General features: G+C 42.4%; 1 long non-coding RNA gene across 1 annotated transcript in view; it reads left to right on the forward strand.

Moving 5' to 3' along the window:
* The first annotated feature begins 1 nt into the window (after position 1).
* The window catches only part of LOC132533881 (uncharacterized), an 18488-nt gene continuing 1923 nt past the window's right edge, over positions 2-16566 (forward strand). The window contains exon 1 of the long non-coding RNA XR_009545630.1: positions 2-122. This is a non-coding gene — a long non-coding RNA (uncharacterized LOC132533881). The remainder of the gene's footprint in view (positions 123-16566) is intronic.

Consider the following 16566-nt stretch of genomic DNA (forward strand, 5'->3'; position numbering starts at 1 on the left):
TCCGGAGCGCAGCATGACTCTGAGCAGCTCCGCGTCTCCCAGACGCTCCAGCCAAGCCGTGAACTCTGCTACCGCTCCAGGAATCTGGACCACGTATGAGAGTCTTCTGACTCCGTGGTCAGGTTACTGGGCACAGTACAAAGCAGAGCACTCCTACATAGCTGACAGCCACTATAAGCGCTTAGGTCAGGGGAGACAAGTCCCTCAGAGAGCCTCACAATAGCTTGGCCGCTGAGAATTCTGGGGGGGTCACACGTAGTGTCCTTCTGGGAAATGTAGTCAGGCGACACTTTCATTCATTTCCTTGCTGCTTCGCCCTCTGGTGTTCAGGAGGATGAACTTCACTAACTTTAGTCAGGTCATGAGATGTCTGAATCCTGGTTTGCAAGGGTAAATCTGGTTTTCATTTTTTTTCTTTTTTTATTTATTCCCTTTTGTTGCCCTTGTTTTTGATTATTGTAGTTATTGTTGTTGTCGTTGTTGTTGAATAGGACAGAGAGAAATGGAAAGAGGAGGGGAAGACAGAGAGGGGGAGAGAAAGATAGACACCTCCAGACCTGCTTCACCGCCTGCGAAGCGACTCCCCTGCAGGTGGGGGGGCTCGAACCGAGATCCTTAAGCCCATCCTTGCGCTTTGTGGTTTTCATTTCTTATTCCTCTCAGACCTCAGCGATTCCAGATTTTATTCCACATAAAAATAACACCATGTTAGCAGTTTCTGGGATTCCACTGTACTAAAATATTCTTTGCAATTCCTAAAGTGGCAGCATAATTGTTAGCTTTAGGTGGCTTAATTGTTCTTACAAGGATGTAAACCATTAAGTTCTCCTACCTACTTGTTTTCAAAACTTTGTGAACATCAAATACACAGCAACCACGATTCCTGAACACCAAGTGGGAGAGAGACACACCTGCAGCGCTGCTTCTCCACCATCCAGATGGGGACCAGGAACTTGAACCCAGGTCCTTGCTCATGGTTTTCTGTGCACTCAACTAGCTACACCCAACATCACCTGGCCCCTAGAATTTCTCTTCCAAGAGTCTGTTCTAAGGAGAAAAAAAAGTTTGTAGTTTAAGATTCCTGCTTTGTTATGGACTCTCAAAGGTACCCAACAATCCCATGTCAGTGAACATATACTTTCTATTCTCCCTGATAAAAGCCAGTTTGTACATTTTTCCAAAAAAAAAAAAAATTGTATTCACTAACGTAGATCTATGAGTTTGTTCTTCTCCCAGTATCTCATGAGGTGACTTGACCAGGATAAAGCCGCCTAGTCATCTAAATCTCGGAGGCCTATAGGGCTGTCAGACATGGATCCTGCTTTTTTCATTGCAAAGGGCCATCTTTAGTCCTTTTGTGTTCTTTTCAAAATATTTATTTCTCTTTTTTTTTTTTAAAGATTGTATTTATTGGGAGTCGGGCGATAGTGCAGTGGGTTAAGCGCACGTGGCACAAAGCCCAAGGACGGGGTAAGGATCCCAGTTCGAGCCCCCGGCTCCCCACCTGCAGGGGAGTCGCTTCACAAGCAGTGAAGCAGGTCTGCAGCTGTCTATCTTTCTCTCTGTCTTCCCCTCCTCTCTCCATTTCTCTCTGTCCTATCTAACAACAATGACATCAGTAACAACAACAATAATAATTACAACAACAGTAAAAAACAACAAGGGCAACAAAAGGGGAAATAGATGTAAAAAATAAACATTTTTTTAAATTTATTAATGTGAAAGATAGGAGAGAAAGAAAGAACCAGATATCACTCTGGTACATGTGCTGCCGGGGATTGAACTCAGAACCTCATGCTTGAGATCCAATGCTTTATCCGTTGCGCCACCTCCAGGACCACTATTTATTTATTAGTTTTTATTTATGTATTCCCTTTTGTTGCCCTTGTTTTTCTTATTGTTGTAGTTATTATTGTTGTCATTGTTGGATTGCCACCTGCACTTAACCCGCTGCTCTACCGCTGGACTCCCTATTTATTTATTTTGCTACTTATTTTCACCAAAACACTGCTCAGCTCTGGTTTATGGTAATGCTGGGGACTGAAACTAGGACCTTTGGTGCGACAAGCATGAATATCTTTTTGCATAACCATTATGGAGTCTTTGTCTTACTTTTGGCTTTCATGCTTTTCATGATTTGAAAGTAACCAGGAATACCCCACAAATTGGGGAATTTTTTTCCCCCTGAAATTTAACTAGGGACTGGCAAGGATACCCAGCTAGGTAAGAATATCAACAGCTATGGGTTTTGTTGTTTGTTTTTAGTTTTTCAAATTTCTTGCTTTTTTTCCCCCTTTATTGGGGATTAATATTTTACAGTTGCCAGTAAATACAATAATCTGTACATGCATAACATTTCTCAGTTTTCCACATAACAATACAATCCCCACTAGGTCCTCTGTCATCCTTTTCCAGGGCTTGTACTCTCCCCTCCCCCCAGAATCTTTTATTTTCTTTTTTTTTAAATTTTTTATGTGTTTATTTATTTTCCCTTTTGTTGCCCTTGTTGTTTTATTGTTGTAGTTATTGTTGTCGTCATTGTTGGATAGGACAGAGAAATGGAGAGAGGAGGGGAAGACAGAAAGGGGGAGAGAAAGACACCTGCAGACCTGCTTCACCGCTTGTGAAGCGACTCCCCTGTAGGTGGGGAGCCTGGGGCTGGAACCGGGATCCTCACTCAGGTCCTTGGGCTTCGCGCCACGTACTTTTAACCTGCTGTGCTACTGTCCGACTCTGTCTTTTACATTCAACCGCTATGTTGATTAGGTTGAATCAAGGGAAAGAATGATCATAAATAGACAATATTAGGAGACCACTTAAAACATCTATTTTGGGGTGTTACTTCATGTTAGTGTTTTGGGGGGAGTCGGGCGGTAGTGCAGCGGTTAAGCACACGTGGCACAAAGCGTAAGGATACAGGTTCGAGCCCCTGGTTCCCCACCTGCAGGGGCATCCCTTCACAGGCTGTGAAGCAGGTCTGCATGTGTCTATCTTTATCTCCCCCTCTCTGTCTTCCCCCCCCCTCCATTTCTCTCTGTTCTATCCAACAATGACAACATCAATAACAATAGCACAGGGCGGGGGGAGACAGCATAATGGTTATGCAAACAGACTCTCATGCCTGAGGCTCTCAAGTTCCAGGTTCAATCCCCCCACCACCATAAGCCAGAGCTGAGCAGTGCTCTGGTGTTTCTCTCTGTGTGTGTTTCTCTCTCCCTTCATCTCTCTCAAAAATAAAATTAAAATTAAAAAATATATTTTGGAAAAAGAAATGTTTAAGAAAGCACAATAAAGGGGGTCGGGCGGTGGCGCAGTGGGTTAAGCGCACGTGGCGCAAAGCGCAGGGACCGGTGTAAGGATCCCGGTTCGAGCCCCCGGCTCCCCACCTGCAGGGGAGTCGCTTCACAGGCGGTGAAGCAGGTCTGCAGGTGTCTATCTTTCTCTCCCCCTCTCTCTCTGTCTTCCCCTCCTCTCTCCATTTCTCTCTGTCCTATCCAACAACAAAGCAACGTCAACAATGGCAATAATAACCACAACGAGGCTACAACAATTAGGGCAACAAAAAGGGGGGAAATGGCCTCCAGGAGCGGTGGATTCATGGTGCAGGCACCGAGCCCAGCAATAACCCTGGAGGAGAAAAAAAAAAAAAAAGCACAATAAAAACAACAAGGGCAAAAAAAGGGAATAAGTAAATAAGTATAATAAAGAAAATTTTTTTTAAAAAAAGTGTTTTTCGTTGAGCGTTCATTCATTTATTTAATCCTTGTTGGCAGATGTTTATGGTGCCAGGCCTTGTGCTAAATCATGAAGATCCAGAAATAATCCCCAGTCCTGTCCTCATGTTGCTGTTGGTGTGGTTGCCACAAATGACCTGATAAATGAAAGTGCAAACTGTTGATGTAATGAAATACCTAAATGAGATTTATTCTATTCACAGCTGGGAGCCGTGGGGAGGCTTTAGTTTAAAAGGACATGTTGAAAGTAATTTAGTTAAAATAATAATAAAAAAAAAGTCATTCAGTTCAATGGAATTGGTTTACAGTCATGAGGAATAAGTTATGTGCACTAGGCAACAGTATTGGAGAAGCCAGGACACAAGGGCCACCTGGTCAAGCCCACATGTTAACAATGAACAAGGGTCTATGTTCAAGCACCTGGTCCCCACCTGCAAGGGGGAAGCTGCAGGAGTGGTGAAGCAGTGCTGCAGGTCGGTCGGTCTCTCTCTCTCTCTCTCTCTCTCTCTGCCTGTCTCCTCCTTCCCTCTTAATTCTGTCTCTGTCCTAAATAAGTAAAATAAAATTATTAAAAGAAATGCAGTATTAAAAAAGAAAGGAGAGAAAGAAGCCAGGAAACATGAGAGCAAAGCTGGTTTCTGGTTTACTGGGGAGTGGAGAGGATGGCTGGAGCAGTGGTTTAAAGAAGAGAGAGTAAGAAAATGAAGCTGGAAAAGCTGGAAGTGGCCCCTCAAAGTCTCTGACTTCTTCTATGAGGAAAGAGGAATTGCAGGGCAATGGCATGAGGAACAACGAAGTTCAGTGTCCCGTCCCGTCCCGCGGGACCTTCAACGTGGGTTAACCTAGGAGAAGGAGTGAGGACAAGGACAAGAGGGAGAGGACAAGAGAAGTGAGAGAAATGAGACAAGACAGGATTCTGATCAAGTCTGTTTATTAGCACCCAAGGTGCTGTTTTTAAGGTGGGGCAAGGGGGGAGTTAGCAGCTGGGGACTGTTGATTGAAGTGGTGTGTTGCCATGGTGATCAGGTTATCTGGAAGGTCCTGGGTGATTCATGGGGAGTTGGGAGACAGAAACTTATCTTTTAAGCAAGCCCATCTGTGAACAAAGACTCTAACAGAAACTTATCTTTTAAGCAAGGTCTTCTGTGAACAAAGACTCTATGGCCATGCCAATAGCAACCTTGAGGGCTCATGTGGCTCCCCACAGTTCAGGGCTGGGGAAGACACCATAATGATTATGCAAAATACTTTTTTTTTTTTTGCCTCCAGGGTTATTTCAGGGGCTCAGTGCTGGTACACATGGCACAGCAGTTGCATTATTCAGTTGAGCTATTCTGTTGGCCCTGCTGCTGCTTCTGGGGTATAAGGGAGCTCGGGGCATTTTCAGAGAAACCCGGGAGAGCTACTTCATGAGGTGGTTGTGAAGCTTAAAGCAGTGAACATGAAAGTATTGTCACCATGTCAGGTTATATCTGAATTTTGGGTTCAAATTCCAGCTCACTTGTATGTAGTGAAATGTGTGTATGTAGAGAGAGGAGACAGAGAGAGAGTTACACCAGAGACAGAGAGATAGAGAAGAGAAAGCATGAGGGCAGCACTGGGTGAGTGGGGATGGAACCCTGAGGCACAGGGACGCAAATCTTACCATGAGGGAAAGCTTTTTTAAAAAAAATCTCTCTTTTTTTTTTTAAAGAATTTATTTATTTATTCATGAGAAGGATAGGAGACAAAGAACCAGACGTTACTCTGGTACATGTGCTGCTGGGGATCAAACTCTGGGACCTCATGGTTGAGAATCCAATGCTTAATCCTCTGTGCCACCTCCTGGACCACAGAAGGAAAGCTTTTAAAAATAGTTCAAGTTCGAGGAGCAGCAGATCGCTTTCTCTCCTCTCCTCTCCTCTCCTGGATCAACTAGGAATACCAAAGGAGACCACCCGGACCGAAAACAAGACAGGACTAGAATGACCACAGAAACCCAGTAAATCACCCGTGAGTACAAACACGCGTGGCTGGTGACAGAGAGGAGAGAGGGGCCTAAGGAGAGATTAAGTGACTGCTAACAGTTGGACAGTTTGTCAGTGGAGACACCACCTCCAGTCTGCTCCACCAACAAGGGGACAGCTGAAGGGAGGAAAGGACTCCCCAGAGACTCACCAAGTACAACTCTGAGTCTCCATTGCTACTACCCTCAGAATCTGGAGCAGCAACAGGGAGGGACACCAGGGCACAGAGATCTAACCGGGAAACTCAGGAGAAGACCTATACCTCGGTGGCATAGCTGAAGGGCTGTGAAAGTCTCTTTGCATAACCACTGGATTATCTCTGCCACACCCTGCTTTATCTCTCGGTCAGGAGTCATTGATTAAGCCAAGAAGCCTATTGATAGTTTAAAAGCCCTCAGGCTACCATAGCCTACAGGGGAAAAAAAAAAAAAGGCTTTTACACCACTGAACTCCAACTCAGGGATTGAAAAAACTGTTAACTTATATAAAATGGTTAAAACAACAAGAAAAAATAATGGAGACTCGAACCAGGACAAGAGTCCAGCTAAAAGACCTCCAGAGGGCGAAGCACAAAACAACGAGTTCAACATCCAAACATTAGCTAAGGAAATAATAACAGGAGTGAGTAAAGAATTTGAAAAAATTGTAATCAGAACTGCAGGAACAACAAATGAGAATATGGAAGAAAATTCTAATAATCTAATGGTTATTAGAGAGCTGAAAGCTGAAATTGCTGAGCTAAGAAGGCAACTAGCTGAACAAGCTAAAACAGTATCAGAGCAGGGCAACAAAATAGATGAACTCCAGAAAGCAGTAGAGGGCAGAGAGAATAGAATCAATGAGGCTGAAGACAGAATTAGCAAGATTGAGGATGAATTAGAGACAACTAAAAAAGAAGTAAGAGATCTCAAAAAGAGATTAAGAGATGCTGAAAACAACAACAGAGTCCTATGGGATGACTTCAAAAGAAACAATATACGCATTATTGGCTTACCAGAGGAAGAAAGAGAAGGGGAGGAAGAAAGCGTTCTCCAGGCCATAATAGCTGAAAATTTCTCTAGTCTAGACAACACCAAAGACATAAAGATTCAAGAAGCCCAGAGGGTCCCAAACAGAATTAACCCAGACCTAAAGACACCAAGACATGTCATACTTAGAATGGAAAGGAATAAGGATAAAGAAAGGATCCTCAAGGCTGCAAGAGAAAAACAAAGAGTCACCTACAAAGGAAAACCCATAAGATTAGCAGCAGACTTCTCCATACAAACACTACAGGCCAGAAGAGAATGGCAAGATATCTATCGAGTGCTCAATGAGAAAGGCTTTCAGCCAAGAATACTATATCCTGCTAGATTGTCATTCAGACTAGATGGAAGCATCAAAACCTTCTCAGACAAGCAACAGTTGAAGGAAGCAACCATCACCAAGCCTGCCTTGAAAGAAGTTCTGAAAGGTTTCCTATAAACAACCAGACCACCACAAATAGAACATATATCAAAACACTCTAAAACTCTACAAGAATGGTGTTAAAATATCTTCAATCTTTGATATCAATAAATGTCAATGGCCTGAATTCACCTATTAAAAGACACAGAGTAGGAAGATGGATCAGAAAACACAACCCAACAATATGTTGTCTACAGGAAACTCACCTAACTCAACAAGACAAACACAGACTTAAAGTGAAAGGATGGAAAACTATCATTCAAGCCAATGGCCCACAAAAAAGGGCAGGAACAGCTATTCTCATATCTGACATGATAGACTTTAAAATAGATAAGATTAAAAAAGATAGGAATGGACACTACTTAATGCTCAGAGGATCAGTCAATCAAGAGGACTTAACAATTATTAATATCTATGCACCCAATGAGAAGCCATCTAAATACATCAAACTTCTACTGAAAGAGCTACAGCAATATATTAACAGTAACACAATCATAGTAGGGGACTTCAACACCCCACTCTCTCAACTTGACAGATCATCCAGGAAGAAAATCAGTAAAGACATAAGGGAGCTAAATGAAGAGATAGATAAACTAGAACTATTGGACATTTTCAGAGTCATTCATCCCAAGAAACTGGAATATACATTTTACTCAAATCCACATGGATCATTCTCAAGGATAGACCATATGTTAGGCCACAAAGACAGCATCAGCCTATTCAAGAGCACTGAAATCATCCCAAGCATCTTCTCAGACCACAGTGGAATGAAACTAACACTTAACAATCAACAAAAGATTAGTAACAGTCCCAAAATGTGGAAGCTCAACAGTACACTTCTTAACAACTTCTGGGTCAAAGAGGAAATCAAGGAAGAAATCAAAATGTTTCGAGAGTTCAATGAAAATGAAGACACAAGCTATCAAAATATTTGGGACACAGCTAAAGCAGTCCTAAGAGGGAAGTTCATAGCTATACAAGCACACATTAGGAAACAAGAAAAGGCACAAATAAACAGCCTGATTGCACATCTTAAAGACCTAGAAGAAGAACAACAAAGGAACCCTAAAGCAACCAGAAGGACAGAAATTACTAAAGTTAGGGCAGAAATAAATAACATTGAGAATAGGAAAACCATAGAAAAGATCAATGAAAGTAAATGTTGGTTCTTCGAAAGAGTAAACAAAATCGACAAACCTTTAGCCAGACTCACAAAACAAAAAAGGGAGAAGACCCAAATAAATCGGATAGTAAATGAAAGAGGAGATATCACAACAGACACTGCAGAAATTCAACATATCATGCGAGGCTTCTATGAACAACTATATGCCACCAAGTTAGAGAACCTGGAAGAAATGAATGATTTCCTAGATACCTACCAACTTCCAAAACTAAGTAAAGAGGAAGTGGATAACATGAACAGGCCCATCACAGCTAATGAAATTGAAACAGTTATCAAAAATCTTCCCAAAAATAAAAGTCCTGGACCAGATGGTTTTACAAATGAATTCTACAAAACTTTCAAAGAAGAACTAATACCTCTACTTTTAAAAGTCTTCCAGAAGATTGAAGACACTGGAATACTCCCTGCCAGCTTCTATGAAGCCAACATCACCCTGATACCAAAAGCAGACAGGGACACAACCAAAAAAGAAAACTACAGACCAATATCTCTGATGAACATAGATGCAAAAATATTGAACAAAATTCTAGCCAACCGGATACAGCAGTATATCAAAAAGATTGTTCATCATGACCAAGTGGGGTTTATCCCAGGCATGCAAGGTTGGTTTAATATACGTAAATCAATCAATGTGATCCACCACATCAACAAAAGCAAGACCAAAAACCACATGGTCATATCAATAGATGCAGAGAAAGCCTTTGACAAAATGCAACATCCCTTTATGATCAAAACACTACAAAAAATAGGAATAGATGGAAAATTCCTGAAGATAGTGGAGTCTATATATAGCAAACCTACAGCCAACATCATACTCAATGGTGAAAAACTGGAAGCATTTCCCCTCAGATCAGGTACTAGACAGGGCTGCCCACTATCACCATTACTATTCAACATAGTGTTGGAAGTTCTTGCCATAGCAATCAGGCAGGAGCAAGGAATTAAAGGAATACAGATTGGAAGAGAAGAAGTCAAACTCTCCTTATTTGCAGATGACATGATAGTATACATGGAAAAACCTAAGGAATCTAGCAAGAAGCTTTTGGAAATCATCAGGCAATACAGTAATGTATCAGGCTATAAAATTAACATTCAAAAGTCAGTGGCATTCCTCTATGCAAACACTAAGTTAGAAGAAATTGAAATCCAGAAATCAGTTCCTTTTTCTATAGCAACAAAAACAATAAAATATCTAGGAATAAACCTAACCAAAGAAGTGAAAGACTTGTATACTGAAAATTATGAGTCACTACTCAAAGAAATTGAAAAAGACACAAAGAAGTGGAAAGATATTCCATGCTCATGGGTTGGAAGAATTAACATCATCAAAATGAATATATTACCCAGAGCCATCTACAAATTTAATGCTATCCCCATCAAGATCCCAAGCACATTTTTTAGGAGAACAAATGCTACAAATGTTTATCTGGAACCAGAAAAGACCTAGAATTGCCAAAACAATCTTGAGAAAAAAGAACAGAACCGGAGGCATCACACTGCCAGATCTCAAACTATATTATAGGGCCATTGTCATCAAAACTGCTTGGTACTGGAACATGAACAGACACACTGACCAGTGGAATAGAATTGAGAGCCCAGAAATGAGGCCCCACACCTATGGACATCTAATCTTTGACAAAGGGGCCCAGACTATTACATGGGGAAAGCAGAGTCTCTTCAACAAATGGTGTTGGAAACAATGGGTTGAAACATGCAGAAGAATGAAGCTGAATCACTGTATTTCACCAAATACAAAAGTAAATTCCAAGTGGATCAAGGACTTGGATGTTAGACCAGAAACTATCAGATATTTAGAGGAAAATATTGGAAGAACTTTTTTCCACATAAATTTTAAAGACATTTTCAATGAAACGAATCCAATTACAAGGAAGACTAAGGCAAGTATAAACCTATGGGACTACATCAAATTAAAAAACTTCTTCACAGCAAAAGAAACCACTACCCAAATCAAGAGACCCCTCACAGAATGGGAGAAGATCTTTACATGCCATACATCAGATAAGAGTTTAATAACCAACATATATAAAGAGCTTACCAGACTCAACAACAAGACAACAAATAACCCCATCCAAAAATGGGGGGAGGAATTGGACAGAATATTCACCACAGAAGAGATCCAAAAGGCCGAGAAACACATGAAAAAATGCTCCAAGTCTCTGATTGTCAGAGAAATGCAAATCAAGACAACAATGAGATATCACTTCACTCCTGTGAGAATGTCACACATCAGAAAAGGTAACAGCAGCAAATGCTGGAGAGGGTGTGGGGTCAAAGGAACCCTCCTGCACTGCTGGTGGGAATGTCAATTGGTCCAACCTCTGTGGAGAACAGTCTGGAGAACTCTCAGAAGGCTAGAAATGGACCTACCCTATGACCCTGGAATTCCCCTCCTGGGGATATATCCTAAGGAACCCAACACATCCATCCAAAAAGATCTGTGTACACATATGTTCTTGGCAGCACAATTTGTAATAGCCAAAACCTGGAAGCAACCCAGGTGTCCAACAACAGATGAGTGGCTGAGCAAGTTGTGGTATATATACACAATGGAATACTACTCAGCTGTAAAAAATGGTGACTTCACCGTTTTCAGCCGATCTTGGATGGACCTTGAAAAAATCATGTTGAGTGAAATAAGTCAGAAACAGAAGGATGAATATGGGATGATCTCACTCTCAGGCCGAAGTTGAAAAACAAGATTAGAAAAGAAAACACAAGTCGAACCTGAAATGGAATTGGAGTATTACACCAAAGTAAAAAACTCTGGGGTGGGTGGGTGGGTGGGGAGAATACATGTCCATGAAAAATGATGAATGAAATAGTGGGGGTTGTATTGCTAAATGGGAATCTGGGGAATGTTATGCATGTAAAAAAAAAAAAAAAAAGAAGAAGTAGAAACGCAAAGCAGAAATTGACTGAGTTTGAAGTATGGCACCAAAGTAAGAAAGCAGAAGTATACTAGAGTTTGCAGTGAGTACCTGCCTAATACTTCCTCTCCACTTTTCCAAGCTTTGGGTCCATGATTGCTCAACAATTTGTTTGGCTTTGTATGTTAACTCTCTTTTCAGTCACCAGGTTCCAGGTGTCATCAGGATGCCGGCCAGACTTCCCTGGATTGAAGACCCCACCAATGTGTCCTGGAGCTCAGCTTCCCCAGAGACCCATCCTACTAGGGAAAGAGAGAGGCAGACTGGGAGTATGGACCGACCAGTCAACGCCCATGTTCAGCGAGGAAGCAATTACAGAAGCCAGACCTTCTACCTTCTGCAACCCTCAATGACCCTGGGTCCATGCTCCCAGAGAGATAGAGAATGGGAAAGCTATCAGGGGAGGGGGTGGGTTATGGAGATTGGGTGGCGGGAATTCTGTGGAGTTGTACCCCTCCCACCCTATGGTTTTGTTAATTAATCCTTTCTTTAATAAAAAAAAAAAAAACTGTAAAAAAAAAAAATAGTTCAAGTTCAAGCGCAAGAACAGGCAGAAGGATTCCCGTTAGAGCCCCGGGCTCCCCACGTGCAGGGGAGTCACTTTACAGGCGGTGAAGCAGGTCTGCTGGTGTCTATCTTTCTCTCCCCCTCTCAGTCTTCCCCTCCTCTCTCCATTTCTCTCTGTCCTATCCAACAACGATGACATCAACAACAATAATAACTACAACAACAAGGGCAACAAAAAGGAAATTAATAATAATAATAATAAAACAGTTCAAGTTGATTGGCTGGATACTTCCTAGAAGAGTGAACCAGAGGGGCTGGGGTGGTGGCACACCTGGTTGAAGGTACACGTTGCAATGCACAAGAACCCAGGTTCAAGCCCCCTGGTTTCCACCTACGGGGGGTGGGGAAAGCTCTGAAAGCAGTGCTGCAGGTATCTGTCTCTCTCCCTCTCTTGTTTTTTTTTTTTAATTTTTAAAAAAATATTTATTTATTTCCTTTTTGTTGCCCTTGTTGTTTCCATTGTTGTTGTAGTTATTATTGTTGTTATGTCGTCATTGTTGGATAAGACAGAAATGGAGAGAGGAGGGGAAGACAAAGAGGGGCAGAGAAAGATAGACACCTGCAGACCTGCTCCACCGCCTGTGAAGCTACTCCCCTGCAGGTGGGGAGCCCGGGGCTCGAACCCGATCCTTCTGCTGATCCGTGCACTTTGGGCCACATGGGCTTAACCCGCTGCGCTACTCCCCGACTCCAATTTGTTTTAGTTATCTTTATTTATTGGATAGAGACAGCCAGAGGGAAGGGGAGATAGAGAGGGAGAAGAAGAGAGAGAGAGAGAGAGAGAGAGAGAGAGAGAGAGAGAGAGACCTGCAGCCCTGCTTCACCGCTCATGAAGCTACCCCTGCAGGTGGGGACCACAGTCTTGAACCCAGGTCGTTGTACATTGTAACGTGTGCGCTCAACCAGGTGTGACACCACCTGGCCCCTCTCTCTCCCTCTCTGTAACCCCTCCCTTTTGATTTCTGGCTGTCTCTATCCAGTAAATAAAATATAATATAATAAAATGAAATGAAAGTGAACCAGAGACGTCAGACTTGGAGCTGTGCATTTGGAGGCTGGTCTTGCAAACAGCTTGGATTGCAGTGCTTTGGCGCCGCAATGTGGGCATGTCTCAGAATGCACATCAGGGAAGAATCCTGGCATTGCATGTGCCACATGGAGTTTTTGCTTTTTTTTTTAATTATTATTGAGGTTTTGCTTCTTTCTGTACCTCTCTTTCACTCATAAAAACTTAAGTCCATTAAAACTAATCTCAAAAAACAAACAAAAAAGAGAATGGTGATGGGCAGGAGTATTGCTCTCTGTTCCAGAGCACAGGACCTGCTTTCCAGAGACCTGTGTGTGACTCTCAGCAAAGGCATGAACCTGAGCTGGCCTTTGCTCTCCTCTCCGTGTCCTTTCCCCCTCCATAAATATGTAAAGAAATGGTCAGTTTCCTTGGGTCCATACTCCCAGAGGGATAAAGAATAGGAAAGCTATCAGGGGAAGGGATGGGATATGGAGTTCTGGTGGTGGGGATTGTGTGGAGTTGTACCCCTTTTATCCTATGTATTTGTTAATGTCTCCTTTTTTTTTTTTGCCTCCGGGATTATTGCTGGGGCTCAGTGCCTGCACCATGAATCCACTGCTCCTGGAGGCCATTTTTTCCCTTTTGTTTTTGTTGCCCTGGTTGTTTTATCATTGTTGTAGTTGTTATTATCACTGTTATTGGTGCCGTTGTTGTTGGATAGGACAGAGAGAAATGGAGAGAGGAGGGGAAGACAGAGAGGTCGAGAGATAGATAGACACCTACAGACCGGCTTCACTGCCTGTGAATCGACTCCCCTGCAGATGGGGAGTGGGGGCTCAAACCGGGATCCTTATGCTGGTCCTGTGCTTTGTGCCATGTGCGCTTAACCCGCTGCGCTACCACCCGACCCCCAATGTCTCTTTTTTTAAAATAAATAAAAAAATAACTACAAAAAATATAGCAACTCAAACTTTAGATTTTATAAAATATGGTGTAAAGAGTGAATTGTAATCAATCCTTATCCACATATAAAGTTGATGATTTTCTTTTCCAACTGTAAAATCATTCAAGATAATAATAAAAATACAAAAAAAAAAAGAAATGGTCAATTTGAGGAGAATCTGACAAAATATTGGTAGCCTGGAGCCAATGCTCCTTCTGAACAGGGTCAATAAGGATAGTAATTACTGTATTCACAGAGGAGCCTGTGAATAAGCGAAAAACACACTTATCAATTAGCACTACTGTTCCCCCTCTAGCTTCCAAAGTAGATGGATACCTGCCCTTTCGCTCTAGGTGTAGGCAGAGAAGAAAGAGCCCTTTGGGAAGGAGGCTGTGGACGTAGATATCAAACCCTGTAGTCTTGATTTAGGCTTTCCTGGCTCCAGAGCTCTGAGAAGTAACTGTTGGTTATTTGTGCTAAAAACAAACAAACACAAATAGGCTGATTTAAACTTAATCCAGCTCCTCATTTATGCAGCATATGGCAGAAGTCTGGAGATGAAATAAGGGTTATACAAAGAACTTTCATGCCTGAGACTCTGGACTCCCAGATTCAATCCCCACACCACTAGAAACCTGAGCAGAGACTTGCTCTGAAATAAATAAATATAGAAATACAGAAATGAGAGAAAGAAAGAGAACACATACAAGCTTGCCTATATAGCAAAGGAATCAGAGTTCTCCTAGGAGGGCCAGAGAGGATTCCCAAAATATGAGAGCCTCTGGTCTCTTAGGTGAGTGTGATCCAGCCCAGCAGCTGAATCTAGAACTTGTGGTAAAGTGAGGTGTGCCCAGTTCCACTTTCTTTCTACATTTCTTAGTAGGCTGCATTTCCCTCACTGGGGGCCTGTATTCATTTTTCTCAAAAGGCATATGTGGACTGAGCTGAGTTAGAGAGATGCCAGGCAGCAGGGACTTGCAGGTCAAGGTAGATGGAACCTGGGATTCACACAGGTGAGTCTTGCTCTTGACAACAGAGCCAGCTGTTTCTGGGCATTGAATTGAGCTATAAATTGAATACTAAGGGGCAGGGCAGGGGAGATAGCATAATGGTTATGCTAACACACTCTCATGCCTGAGGCTTCCAGGTCCTAGATTCAATCCCCTGTCCTTGTACCATGATAAGCCAGAGTTGAGAAGTGCTCTGGAAAACTAAACTATAAACCAAACTGAATACTTTCTTTTTTTAAAAAAAATGTATTTATTTATAAAATGGAAACATTGATCATGCCATAGGATAAGAAGGGTACAATTCCACACAATTCCCACCACCATAATTCCGTATCCCATTCCCTTCCCCTGATAGCTTTCCTACTCTTTAACCCCATGGGAGTATAGACCCAGGTTCATTATGAGATGCAGAAGGTGGAAGGTCTGTCTTCTGTAATTGCTTCCCTGCTGAACATCGACGTTGAATACTGTCTAAAGTTTGATGACATTTGGGTTTCATGCAGGACTCTTGTCATGGTGTGGCCACAGGGTAGCACCAAAACACTGCAACCCAAGCTACTTGCAAGCCTTAAAAATGTACAGCCCTATCTATGTTGTAACTCTGGTTCACTGTTTATTTATACCATTTTTATTTGTGATTAATTGTGGGTTACAAGATTATAAAATTAGTGTGTAGTTCCACACCAAACCTACCACCAAAGTTCTGTGTCCCCACTCTCCCACCTCTCAAAGATCACTACCATAATCCTCATAAAGTCATAGACATGTTAAGGAATTCTATTAATAATGAAGATGACTGAAGCCAATATGGGTGGAAGAAGAAAGGAACCTTTTATTTATGCATTTACGCACAGGCCAAGAGCTCAGATCTTTTTCTTTTTCTTTCTTTCTTTCCTTTTCTTTTTTCTTTCTTTCTTTTTTTTTTCTCCAGGGTTATCACTGGGGCTTGGTGCCTGCACTATGAATTCACTGCTCCTGGAGGCTATTTTTTCCCCGTTTTTGTTGCCCTTGTTGTTTATTGTTGTCACTGTCGTTGCTGGATAGGACAGAGAGAAATCCAGAAAGGAGGGGAAAGCAGAGGGGGAAGAGAAAGTTAGACACCTGTCGACCTGCCTCTCCACTTATGAAACAACCCCCCTGTAGGTGGGGACCCGGCGCTGGAACTAGGATCCTTATGCTGGTCCTTGCGCTTTGCGCCATGTGCGCTCAACCTGCTGCACTACAGCCCGGTCCCTGCTCAGATCTTTCTGATAACTCTGGCGCCAAACAAAGGGATGGTACAAGCTTATATAGGGGGTACAGGCTTGAGAGCAGAAAGTGTCACAATAGAAGCAGAGGCTGAAACGTTAAGGGGTGGGACTTATACCCCTTGCTCAGGGTCTGGTTGCCTTAGTTACTGTTATCTTTGCTGCATAGTTGTGTCTGGGAAAGTTTAACCTCAGCATAAGATACACCAATGTGGGGGGTGGGGGGCACTTTTGGGGAGGGCAAAAGCTAGCCAGGGTTACAGAAGCTGCCTTCTCAGTAAAAGTTCAGTCTGACCCTCACCAGCTATGCTTCTTATCACTTACTCAGTGAAGGCCGCCAGCCTGCATCACTGCCTTTACCACCTACCCTATCTCAAAATTTGGCACATACGCAGTCCTTCTACACATTCTTTTATTTTTTTTAATTCTTTTTTTGTTTGTTTTGTTTTCCCTTTTGTTGCCTTTGTTGTGTT

This window comes from Erinaceus europaeus, chromosome 17, assembly GCF_950295315.1.
Source record: "Erinaceus europaeus chromosome 17, mEriEur2.1, whole genome shotgun sequence".
In the NCBI taxonomy this organism is placed as follows: Eukaryota; Metazoa; Chordata; class Mammalia; order Eulipotyphla; family Erinaceidae; genus Erinaceus; species Erinaceus europaeus.